The sequence below is a fragment of the Bos indicus x Bos taurus genome, chromosome 24 (assembly GCF_003369695.1).
Source record: "Bos indicus x Bos taurus breed Angus x Brahman F1 hybrid chromosome 24, Bos_hybrid_MaternalHap_v2.0, whole genome shotgun sequence".
Taxonomy (NCBI): Eukaryota; Metazoa; Chordata; class Mammalia; order Artiodactyla; family Bovidae; genus Bos; species Bos indicus x Bos taurus.
Window position 1 is genome coordinate 9,863,108 of NC_040099.1, and position 12,107 is coordinate 9,875,214.

Below are 12,107 nucleotides of genomic sequence, written 5' to 3' on the forward strand. Positions count from 1 at the left end.
TCAACTAATATTATTCACAGACATTTATTGTTCCAAGATGTTTTTTAGAGAGAGTATCAGTCAAATTCCCTTTATAACAAAATAACCCCAAAATCTAAGGCTGAAAGGAATAGGAACAGTCATTTCTTCTTGTTCATGGGTCTGTAGGTCAGCTAGGGTTCAAATCAGCTCCTCTCCTTCAAGCTGCTGGTCCTGAGCTTAGCTTTAGGCTCAGGTCTACTGGCGTCTGCTTAGTGGGAGCTCAGACTGGAGAAGTGGTGGTCATCAGGGGAGAGTTCGTCTCCTTGGAAAGCTTAAGGCTCTTGCCAGCAAGCTCAGTCGTTCAAGCACACTTGAGTTTCTGCTTTCCTCACCACTGTTAAAATCCCATTGGTTAAAGCAAGTCACATGAGCCTGTTTATAGTCAAGGGGTGGGAATTCTCTGCCTCTAAGGGGAAGAACTTCAAGGTCACATGGCAAAGGACCTGGGTGCAGGGATTGGTGAAATATTGGAAGACACGCTTTATTCCAAAGAAAAGCACTGTGCTTAATAAATGAGGAGAGCATCTTCTAATGAAAAACACAAAACATTAGAGCCTGTGTTTTCAGGACAACTGAGAACTCTTCACATTTACTTTGGACACTGAAGCAGCTTTTAAACGTTGTCTTATCATTTCATCAGTTTTGATATACTAAATCCTAATTTTCATTCAGTTGAAAATAGTTTATAATTCCTCATTTCTTTCATTGGTTAAATAATTATTTGGAACAATATTGCATAATGTTTAGACAGCTGAGTATTTTCTATTTATATTTTTATTATGATATCCATCTCAATTATTCAATTACTTAATATTCTTAATATTAAGAAGAGGTGGCAAAAATACACGGAAGAACTGTACAAAAAAGATCTTCATGTCCCAGATAATCACGATGATGTGATCACTGACCTATAGCCAGACATGCTGGAATGTGAAGTCAAGTGGGCCTTAGAAAACATCACTACGAACAAAGCTAGTGGAGGTGATGGAATTCCAGTGGAGCTATTTCAAATCCTCAAAGATGATGCTGTGAAAGTGCTGCACTCAATATGACACCAGATTTGGAAAACTCAGCAGTGGCCACAGGACTGGAAAAGGTCAGTTTTCATTCCAATCCCAAAGAAAGGCAATGCCAAAGAATGCTCAAACTACCGCACGATTGCACTCATCTCACATGCTAGTAAAGTAATGCTCATAATTCTCCAAGCCAGGCTTCAGCAATATGTGAACTGTGAACTTCCAGATGTTCAAGCTGGTTTTAGAAAAGGCAGAGGAACCAGAGATCAAATTGCCAACATCCACTGGATCATGGAAATAGCCAGAGAGTTCCAGAAAAACATCTATTTCTGCTTTCTGGACTATGCCAAAGCCTTTGACTGTAGATCACAATAAACTGTGGAAAATTCTGAATGAGATGGGAATACCAGACCACCTGACCTGCCTCTTGAGAAACCTGTATGCAGGTCAGGAAGCAACAGTTAGAACTGGACATGGAACAACAGACTGGTTCCAAATAGGAAAAGTGTATGTCAAGGCTGTATATTGTCACCCTGCTTATTTAACTTATATGCAGAGTACATCATGAGAAACACTGGACTGGAAGAATCACAAGCTGGAATCAGGATTGCCAGGAGAAATATCAATAACCTCAGATAAGCAGATGACACCACCCTTATGGCAGAAAGTGAAGAGAAACTAAAAAGCCTCTTGATGAAAGTGAAAGTGGAGAGTGAAAAATTTGGCTTAAAACTCAACATTCAGAAAACAAAGATCATGGTATCTGGTCCCATCACTTCATGGGAAATAGATGGGGAAACAGTGGAAACAGTGTCAGCATTTAATTTTTTTGGGCTCCAAGATCACTGCAGATGGTGACTGCAGCCATGAAATTAAAAGATGCTTACTCCTTGGAAGGAAAGTTATGTCCAACCTAGATAGCATATTGAAAAGCAGAGACATTATTTCGCCAACAAAGGTCCATCTAGTCAAGGCTATGGTTTTTCCTGTGGTCATGTATGGATGTGAGAGTTGGACTGTGAAGAAGGCTGAGCGCCAAAGAATTGATGCTTTTGAACTGTGGTGTTGGAGAAGACTCTTAAGGAGATCCAACCAGTCCATTCTGAAGGAGATCAGCCCTGGGATATCTTTGAAAGGAATGATGCGAAAGCTGAAACTGCACTACTTTGGCCACCTCATGCGAAGATTTGACTCACTGGAAAAGACTCTGATGCTGGGAGGGATTGGGGGCAGGAGGAGAAGGGGACAACAGAGGATGAGATGGCTGGATGGCATCACCAAATCGATGGACGTGAGTCTCAGTGAACTCCGGGAGTTGGTGATGGACAGGGAGGCCTGGCGTGCTGCGACTCATGGGATGGCAAAGAGTCAGACACGACTGAGCGACTGAACTGAACTGAACTTTATATTCTGAGTAATTCCACCCCTTTGAATCAGTATTTCCAAATAGGCTGATGCTTCTTTCATGTATGATAATGATATCTAATAAAAGGATATATTTCATATACCTTTTAAAGACTATATACTTTGCACTTACTGACATCAGGTCAAATTTTTGAAATGTGCTTTTAGGTCAACAATCTTTTTCTGTTTTATTTTTCCAACAGATATTAAGATGTCTTTTTACTGAAGCACTGAAATAAAGAAATAGAGATTCAGAATTGGGAAAGAGCACAAAAATCTCTTGCTCTACCTTATTTTTTATGAGTAAAAACGTTCAAACATGAAGTTTTCAGGTGATTTCTCACCTCAACTCTGTTTTCCTTTTAAGAGCTGTTTCTCTCATTTGGAAATATAACAGTAGCTGCAGTTTATAAGTCTTATCTCCCTAAGCTTCTTACTGATTTGCCAGTGTGTATGTTTTTTAAAAGGATTATGATATAATCTTTAAATCTTAATGGTATTTGTCATCTGATTTTTATTTCAGTAATAAACTGCCAGTAAGAAAGGATTTTACAGGATTTTAAAATATGAAATTAATTTTGTAAAATTAGTGAACCATGTTATATTTAATTCCTTACAGTGATTCATAAAGAAGCAGGTAAAGAAGCATATAAATATATCATTAACATTATTATTAAATATATTTATATATATAGTATTACGTATGATCAGCGCTCAGTTACTCAGTTGTGTCTGACTCTTTGCAACCCTATGAGCTATAGACTGCCAGGCTCCTCTGTCCATGGGATTCTCCAGGCAAGCATACTGAAGTGGGTTGGCATTTCCTCCTCCAGGGGATCTTCCCCACCCAGAGATTGAACTCAAATCTCCTGGATTGCAGATAGATTCTTTCACTGCTGAGTCACTGGAAAAGCCCCATAGTATTATCTATATAGACAATTAATTAAAAGTACTGAACATATAAATTTAACAACTACATTGCATAGCATAACAATATCTAGTAACATATCTAACATAACAATACCTAACACCAAACAATATGTGTTACATATTTTTCTTCGGGTGTAAACATATGTGAAGCTGTTTAGTTTAAGAGGTAACTATATCATCTTCATTCTTCAGATGGGGAAAATTATGTAGTTGTATAGAGATTGCAAAGGCTTTCCTGGTGGCTCAACAATAAAGAATCTGCTTGCAATGCAGGAGATGCAGGTTCACTCCCTGGGTCCTTAAAATCCCCTGGAAGAGGAAATGGCTACCCACTCCAGTATTCTGGCCTGGAGAATCCCATGGACGGGGAGCCTGGCAGGCTACAGTCCATGGGGCTGCAAAGCCAGACACAAGATAGCGACTAAACAACAGCAAAATAAACAGTTATACATATCAATTTGAATAAAATTCACAGACTATGTAACATAAATAAGTGAAAGATGTAGAACCATATAAACAGCATGATGCTATAATAAAATCCATATAGTTTACTAATGCTGAGGATGAAATTATAATATAAAACTTTTATGAGGAATAAATGCTCCGTATAGTGCGGTGGTTACTTTCAAGATATCACTTCTAGAATGGGAGGAAAGGGAACCAATTTGGGAAGGTTTCATTGGGCTTCAATTCTTTCTTTAATATTCACTTAGTAAAAAAAAAGCCTGAAGGAAATATGGTCATTGTTCAGATTTGATTAAGCGATGTACTGATCATTATTGCTTTATTATCTACATTTTATTTTCTGCACTTTTAAATATTTTATTTTTTTAATCGAAAATACCTAAAGGAAGGCACACTGTTCTAATATTGAACTCTGCGGTTTATAATTCTGAAAAGAAATATATTACTCAGGCGAGGATGCAAACTCCCTGTGCTTTCCTTTTCGTTATTAAAGCAACAATACCTGCCTCTGAGGAATCTTATGAGGGAAAAATGTGGGGGAGAGTGTCCTGGAACTTTGAAAGTCTTATTCAAAACTAAAGTATTCATGGAAGTGCAGAAACAAATGGTCAGAATTTTTAAAATTAATTTATGTAGATTGGTGACCTGAAGTATGGGGAATTATAGTAATAGCGGGAATAAAATAATGTTGTGGGGCAGTTTTTCCTTTTAATTATGATTAATTAATTATTGGCTAAAGTCAATTTAAACTAGAAATAAAAACTATTTTTGTAAAATATCAAGAATATGTAGAAATAATTTGACTTGTTTTAATATACGATTGATGTTGTAGTGTGTTCTTCCAAAGAAGACTTAGCTATATTGATGGGATCATTTCAATCCTGAGTGAAATGTTAGGGTCTGGGTAGAGTTGACTGATTAATAGTGAAAGCTCGCCATCTGGTGGACAAACTAAAAACTGTGGCGCGTTGAATAATCTTTAGGTTTAAGCAATCGCTTTCCAATTAGCAGCCGCAGCAGCGTATATCCCGTGTCCATGCACAAATAACAGATACTTCCTGCATCAAGACACCATCTTCTCTTAGCTGAATAATTCAATCCCTGTCCCTATCTGTGCCCTCTTTTAGTCCATATTCAACACAACCACATCCTGTCAAATGTGATCATTTTCTTTTTCTAAAAATTTCAGTGGCTTCTCGTCCCATCAGATGAAAAGCCTAAGAGCTCTCGTCCACTCCCAGTGTCTTCCTTCTAATGATCCCCGCTTCCTTCTCCCTTCACCACACTTCCGTCCTTGGCTGTCATCAGAGAATCACTCCCACCCCCTTGAGGGCACACGCACTTGCTGTTTTCTCTGCGTCAGTTCTCTCCTCTGACAATTTCAAGACTCACTCTCTCAACACTCTTCAGATCTTTCCATAAATGTCCTTGCCACACCCTCCCTGACTCACACTTTTAAACTTAAACTTCCCCCAACACATAGTCTCTATATTTTATTCTTCTTCATGTTATTTTCTATCAGACTATGTATTTCCACTTTTATTTTCTTGGTTGAGTATTTCCACAATTTCAAATATAAATTACATGAATACTTAAAACGGTGTATCTCTAATATTCAGAACAGACCCTGACAAATAGTGTTTAGAATTTTTCTGTTGAATCTAAAAAATAAGTCTCCTGTTCAACTCTACAGTGTTTTTCAATTACTGATGGTTTATATTATGTGTTCTTGCTTGACCCACAAAACTGGATATTGTCCATTTTAGAAATCTTTTCTAATATCCACATATAAATATCACTGTTATTATTCAAAAAATAAATTTGTTGCAGAAACAAAAATGTTAATTTTCCATGGGAGTTAAACCTTTCTTTTGAAAAAAGAACAGAGTTAATTCTGCCAGTTGGTTTTCACACTCTGGTAGATAGAAAAAATTAATTACATTTGTATTGCTCCCAAACTCCTAGATACAAGACTTTTCAGAAATTATGAAATCTTTCTTTTGTTTTGAATCCAGAACTATAACTCAAAGGATAAGCAAAGTGTTAGAAGTTAACCTAAGTAGTATTCAATTTGAAAGAAAGTGAAAGTGAAAGTCTCAGTCTTGTCCAACTCTTTGCGACCCCATGGACTTAACAGTCCCTGAAATTCTCCAGGCCAGAATACTGGAGTGGGTATAGCCTTTCCCTTCTTCAGGGGATCTTCCCAACCAGGGATTAAACCCAAGTTTCCTGCATTGCAGGCAGATTCTTTACCAGCTAAGCCACAAAGGAAGCCCAAGAATAATGGAGTGGGTAGCCTATCACTTCTCTAGCAGATCTTTCCAACCCAGGAATTGAACTGGGGTCTCCTGCATTACAGGCAGATTCTTTAGCAACTGAGCTATCAGGGAAGCCCCTTATTCAATTTAGGAATATAGCTTTGATTTGTAAAATTTTGACATCTGTGCTCCATTTAAATTATTTCTCATGAATCATTTCTCACGATATTAGCTGAATGTATAGCTTATTTATTGAAATTCAACATTAAAATCAAGTACTTTGTCAACAATTAAGATTTTTCTGGATCATAAAGATATACTCATTCATGTATGTAGCCAAATATTTTAATTAACTGTGATATCTGTATTATAGCCAATTACCTCCAGTCATTAGATTTAATCAAGAGATCCATTATAAAAATAATTTATTGAAAGTAAAAATTTATCCATAAATGTAACTAAATATGAGTATCTAAATGAGAGTCAACTTATTGTTGAATTCAGATGTAACTGTGATTTGTTATTCTTACTTCTAACCCTCACTCCCTGTCAAATTTTACATCAACTGCTAAAGTAAATTACAAAGAAAATCAAGCCTATATAGCCTTATGAACAGTTATGATTTACTTTAAAACATTGTTCATTATCACATTTCCAAAATCTTAGAACAATTGAAGAAAAAAGTCAGATTTTACACTGGACTCTCCATCAGTATCTTGGCCTTAATTTCTTTTGATTTTTATATATTCCAATATATATTTTCATGTATCTTATGGAAATTTACTGAAAATTATAACAAAATTACATAAAAATAGATTTAAAAGGAAAAATGATGTATACTTCATATAATTTTATGTGATATAACGTGAAAGTAACATTCAGTCTCAGTGGTAAAAAATCCTGCTGCCACGCAGGAGACAGGGTTTCGAGTCCTCAGTCAGAAGATCCCCTGGAGAAGGAAATAGCAACCCCCTTCAGTAATCTTGCCTGGGAAGTCCCATGGAGAGAGGAGCCTGTGGGGCTACAGTCCATGGGGTCGCAAAGACTCACATACGACTAGTGAGTAACCAACAACAACAACATACACCACAAAAATACTGTTAAAACACATTGCTCAGTTCTAGGACTGAGCAATGTGTTATATCTTTTCTGAGTCAAATATTGGGGAGAATAAAACATCAAGTCTGTTTGGGCTTGGTGTCTCATTTGTTCACAGAGTTTTATATATGGATTAATTTTCTTTAGTAGTTACAAGATTATTCAGGTATATATTTGAATATTTTATCTATTTTTATCTATGAGGGGCTTCCCTCATAGCTCAGTTCGTAAAGAATCTGCCTGCAGTGCAGGAGACCCTGGCTCGATTCCTGGGTTGGGATGATTCCCTGGAGAAGGGAATGCCAACCTCTCTGGTATTCCTGCCTGGAAAATCCCATGGACAAAGAGGCCTTGCAGTCTACAATCCATGAGGTTGTAGGAGTCGGACACGACTTAGTGACTAAACCATCTATTTTTATCAGGCTTGCCAGGGATTCATTAATTAATCTTTCAAAAAATAACTTTAAAAAAAACTATTTCCTTCATTGTTTTTATTTTATCAATTTCAGTGTGCTTTTTTTTTTTTTAATGAGTTAAGTAGTGGTACAATAATTGGTAGGATATTTGTCTACGGTTACTTTGAAACATGCTCATTAAACTTGTGCACATGGACAAGATATTTTTCAGGTAAAATGTTAGAAAGCTAACCTGGTTCCTCATTATTGATAAAATACAGTAAAGAAGTATGCAAGCAGGATTAGAGGACGAATAGAGACTCAGGATAGAAAAACAGAATCATTTTACATCTCTATCCTTTGTAAGCAGTAAAAGATAATTAACTTGAAATACTGACAGGGTGAAAAATTCAAATTATGAGCCTGACCATTAAGGCATACCTTCTGACATTAACCAATTTAAATACATGGCCATTATTTCTTTGTTGAAAAATCTTTGAATTAGATATCAAGACCCTTGCTGTTTTAGGAAAATACTTTTTGAGTCTATCTATAATCTATTGGTCAGACATGATTTCCTTCTATAAGAAGGAAAATGTTTTTGTTCAATCTGTTTTTGAAAAATTATATTCATTTTCCTGAAAGTGTTTTAAGGTAGGGCTACTGGGACTTCCCTGGTGGCTCAGATGGTAAAGAATCTGCCTGCAATGCAGGTTCGATTCCTGGGTCAGGAAAATCCCTTGAAAAAGGCAATGGCATCCCACTCCAGTATTCTCTTCTGGAGAATCCCACAGATAGGAGCCTAGAGGACTACAGTCCATGGGGTCACAAAGAGTTGGACACGACCGAGCAAGAAATTCTTGACTATTGGCTAAAGAAATTCGATTTGAGGAGTCAATATCTGGTCCTGGTGATATTGCCCAGATTAATGGCTTTGGTCATGGCTTTGGTCATATCCTTGGGAATAATAGCATTTAAAAGAACAATAAGCATACTGGTACATTTATAAATTTAATTTATAAATTAAAATTGAAATTAATGTAACACTTTGCAAATTAAATTTATAGTGGTTGTTGCAGCCATAACAAAAACTTTGGCAAATTTTCACTTTACTTGTTCAAAAGATTTGGGAACAAACACAACACAAAAACAAAGTCAAAATTTCAAATAAGAAGCATTCCAATCATAATTGTTTTTCTCCAGATTTAAACAGTAAAAGATTACATATATCACAATAATTTGTCTTAATTTTTCTAAATGTTAAAGACAGTTTCCTAAAGAGTAGAGCTCAGAAGGAGTCTTGTTGAAAGAACACACAAAAAAATTATCTTTCCCTCCATTACCACATTATTTATGTCTGAACTCACATGGTTTAGATCAAATACAAGATTCAAATATTCAGAAATGTTTAGATATAGTATTAGAGGAAATTTGTCTATTAAATTATGATTTGAACTACTTTAAACTTCAGAAATTATGGAAAAAGAGTCATGAAAGTTTAATCACTTGCTCTAATACTGGTTCCAAATAGGAAAAGGAGTACGTCAAGGCTGTATATTGTCACCCTGCTTATTTAACTTATATGCAGAGTACATCATGAGAAATGCTGGGCTGGAAGAAGCAGAAGCTGGAATCAAGATTGCCGGGAGAAATATCAATAACCTCCGATATGCAGATGACACCACCCTTATGGCAGAAAGCGAAGAGGACTAAAGAGCCTTTTGATGAAAGTGAAAGAGGAGAGTGAAAAAGTTGGCTTAAAGCTCAACATTCAGAAAACTAAGATCATGGCATCTAGTCCCATCACTGCATGGCAAATAATGGGGAAACAGTGGAAACAGTGCCAGACTTTACTTTTTTGGGCTCCAAAATCATTGCAGATGGTGATTGCAGCCATGAAATTAAAAGATGCTTGCTCCTTGGAGGAAAAGTTATGACTAACCTAGACAGCACATTCAAAAGCAGAGACATTACTTTGCCAACAAAGGTCCATCTAGTCAAAGCTATGGTTTTTCCAGTGGTCATGTATGGATGTGAGAGTTGGACTATTAAGAAAGCTGAGCACTGAAGAATTGATGTTGTTGAACTGTGGTGTTGGAGAAGACTCTTGAGAGTCCTTTGGACTGCAAGGAGATCCAGCCAGTCCATCCTAAAGTAGATCAGTCCTGGGTGTTCATTGGAAGGACTGATGTTGAAGTTGAAACTCCAATACTTTGGCCATCTGATGCAAAGAGCTGACTTATTGGAAAAGACCCTGATGCTGGAAAAGATTGAGGGCCGGAGGAAAAGGGGACGACAGAGGATGAGATGGCTGGATGGCATCACTAACTTGATGGACATGGGTTTGGGTAAACTCCAGGAGTTGGTGATGGACACGGAGGCCTGGCATGCTGCAATTAATGGGGTTGTAAAGAGTCGGACACGACTGAGTGACTGAACTGAACCAAACCCTTCTCTGTACTTTTGTAGCTGATTTATTGCAATCATGTGGACAGGATGAAACCAAACTTAAATGGACAGAGCATAGCATAAAGTGGTGACCACAGAACAAACACAGCCTATGGAATGGCCCCACCAAGGACATAGTAAATATAATATTTTAAGTACTGAATGTCAACAGAAGTGATTCAAGCCAAAACTACATATCAGGAGTTGGAAGAAATGAGGATAATTGTATTCGGGCTTCTTTGAGAAATCTATATTCCTTTTACTCGTGGATGTCTGCTAAGAGCATAGAACAATGCATGACGAATGCCAGGTTTTCACTATGTGTCTGTTGAATTACTGAAGCCACAGACTTGGCTAATCAAAGGACAGATTGATCTAGAGGTTATATTAGTAAACATAATTTAATTGACATGATAAGATCTTATAGAGATTGAATAAATATCCTTCTTTTGTTCTTAATTTCTAAAAATGGCATCTTGATTGTTTAGGATAGTGAACAATGGCTGCAAAGCCTGAGAGAAAACCATAAGCCTTCTTTATTGAGCCACATATCACCTAGAAACAGCTCTGAATAGCTGAAGCGTCTACTCTGAGCCACAAAGTTTTTGAATGGCGGACAGAAGGGAAATATAAGGCCCAAATTAGGAATTGAAGACCTACTATTTCCCTAAATCCATTACATAAAATACTAGTCCTTTTGAAAGTCAGTTACTGGATTCTTACTGTGACTTTGTTGGAGAAAAACAAATTTTAACGACCACTACTATTACCACCACCACACACACACAAAATAATAAAAATAGTCATCAAGGGACTTTGTGTCCATCCAAAATCCAAGACTCCCATGTGAATTGGATCATGTCCACCTCAGCAAAAGAAAGCTGTATTGGGAAATGGAAACAGGACACCAGGAGTTGCATTAAAGTTGGCTCTAGCACCTAAATTCCTGCCCACCCCCACCCGCCACCCCCACTGCCCGCCAAACTACTTGGATTTTGAGCAAGAGCAGATCTTATGTTAACTATTCCAACCACAAAAACAGCATTAATAATAAGGGGAGTTGGCAGACATTTTGTGAGGTACTTGGGTATGTCTGTGATCTTGATGGTGGTGAAGGTTTCATGGGTGTGTACTTATCTGAAAATTCACCAAGTTAGGTGTATTAAATATGCACAGATGTTTTACATGTCAATCATGCTTCTAATAAAGTGATTTAAAAAGCAACAGGAAGACACTAGATCATTATCTTAAAGATAGTTTAGAAAAGCAATCAAGATTAAATTTAATATCAGGATGTAGAAGATAGGTTTTTCTTTATGACAATATAATGGCAAAACAACTTTTCAATTATCTGATGACTGTGTTAAAGAAAATTTCCTCACCATTTGGCATCATATCACTCTCTAAACATAGCACAATTTAAATAAATAAAAATCAGTAACTGAGTCATCCAAATAAACTATATTTAAGTCCCTGTATCACTTTGTATGTCTACACCATACCACAAGTTGAAGTCATCAGTCATCTAGAATATTCAAGATAAATATTTTAAAGCTTTTTACTCTTCTTAAACTTGAAAAATAAGAAGAAAGCTAAAGGGCTACATCTGTCTTGGTATCTTGTTCTCTTCAATTTATTAAAACATGGATGTCATGGCTTTGTTCCATTTTTCCCTGATGTGTTATGAAAATTATATTCCGTATTTCTGCTCCTTACATCTAACAACTTCTTCTGTGTTCTAGATTTACTATAGTATATAAACAGGTTTATATATTTTGTATATATAACAGGTTTCTTTTTCAATTATATCTTCTATGAATTTTTAGTTAGATGGTCATATTATGATTATCTTTTAGTCTCAATATTATTAATATTTCATAGGAAGTTATTATTTTATAGGTATAGTACCCATTTACATTGCTTATATGAGTTTCCTCTGGTTTTAGCTTTTCTCTCTTTACTGCAGTGCCTGAGATAACAGTGATTTAGATAAATTATTTATTGATTTTTGTCGACTCACACTTATTTTTGAGAAATGTACACTGGCTCCTGATTACTATAGTCAGCTTATT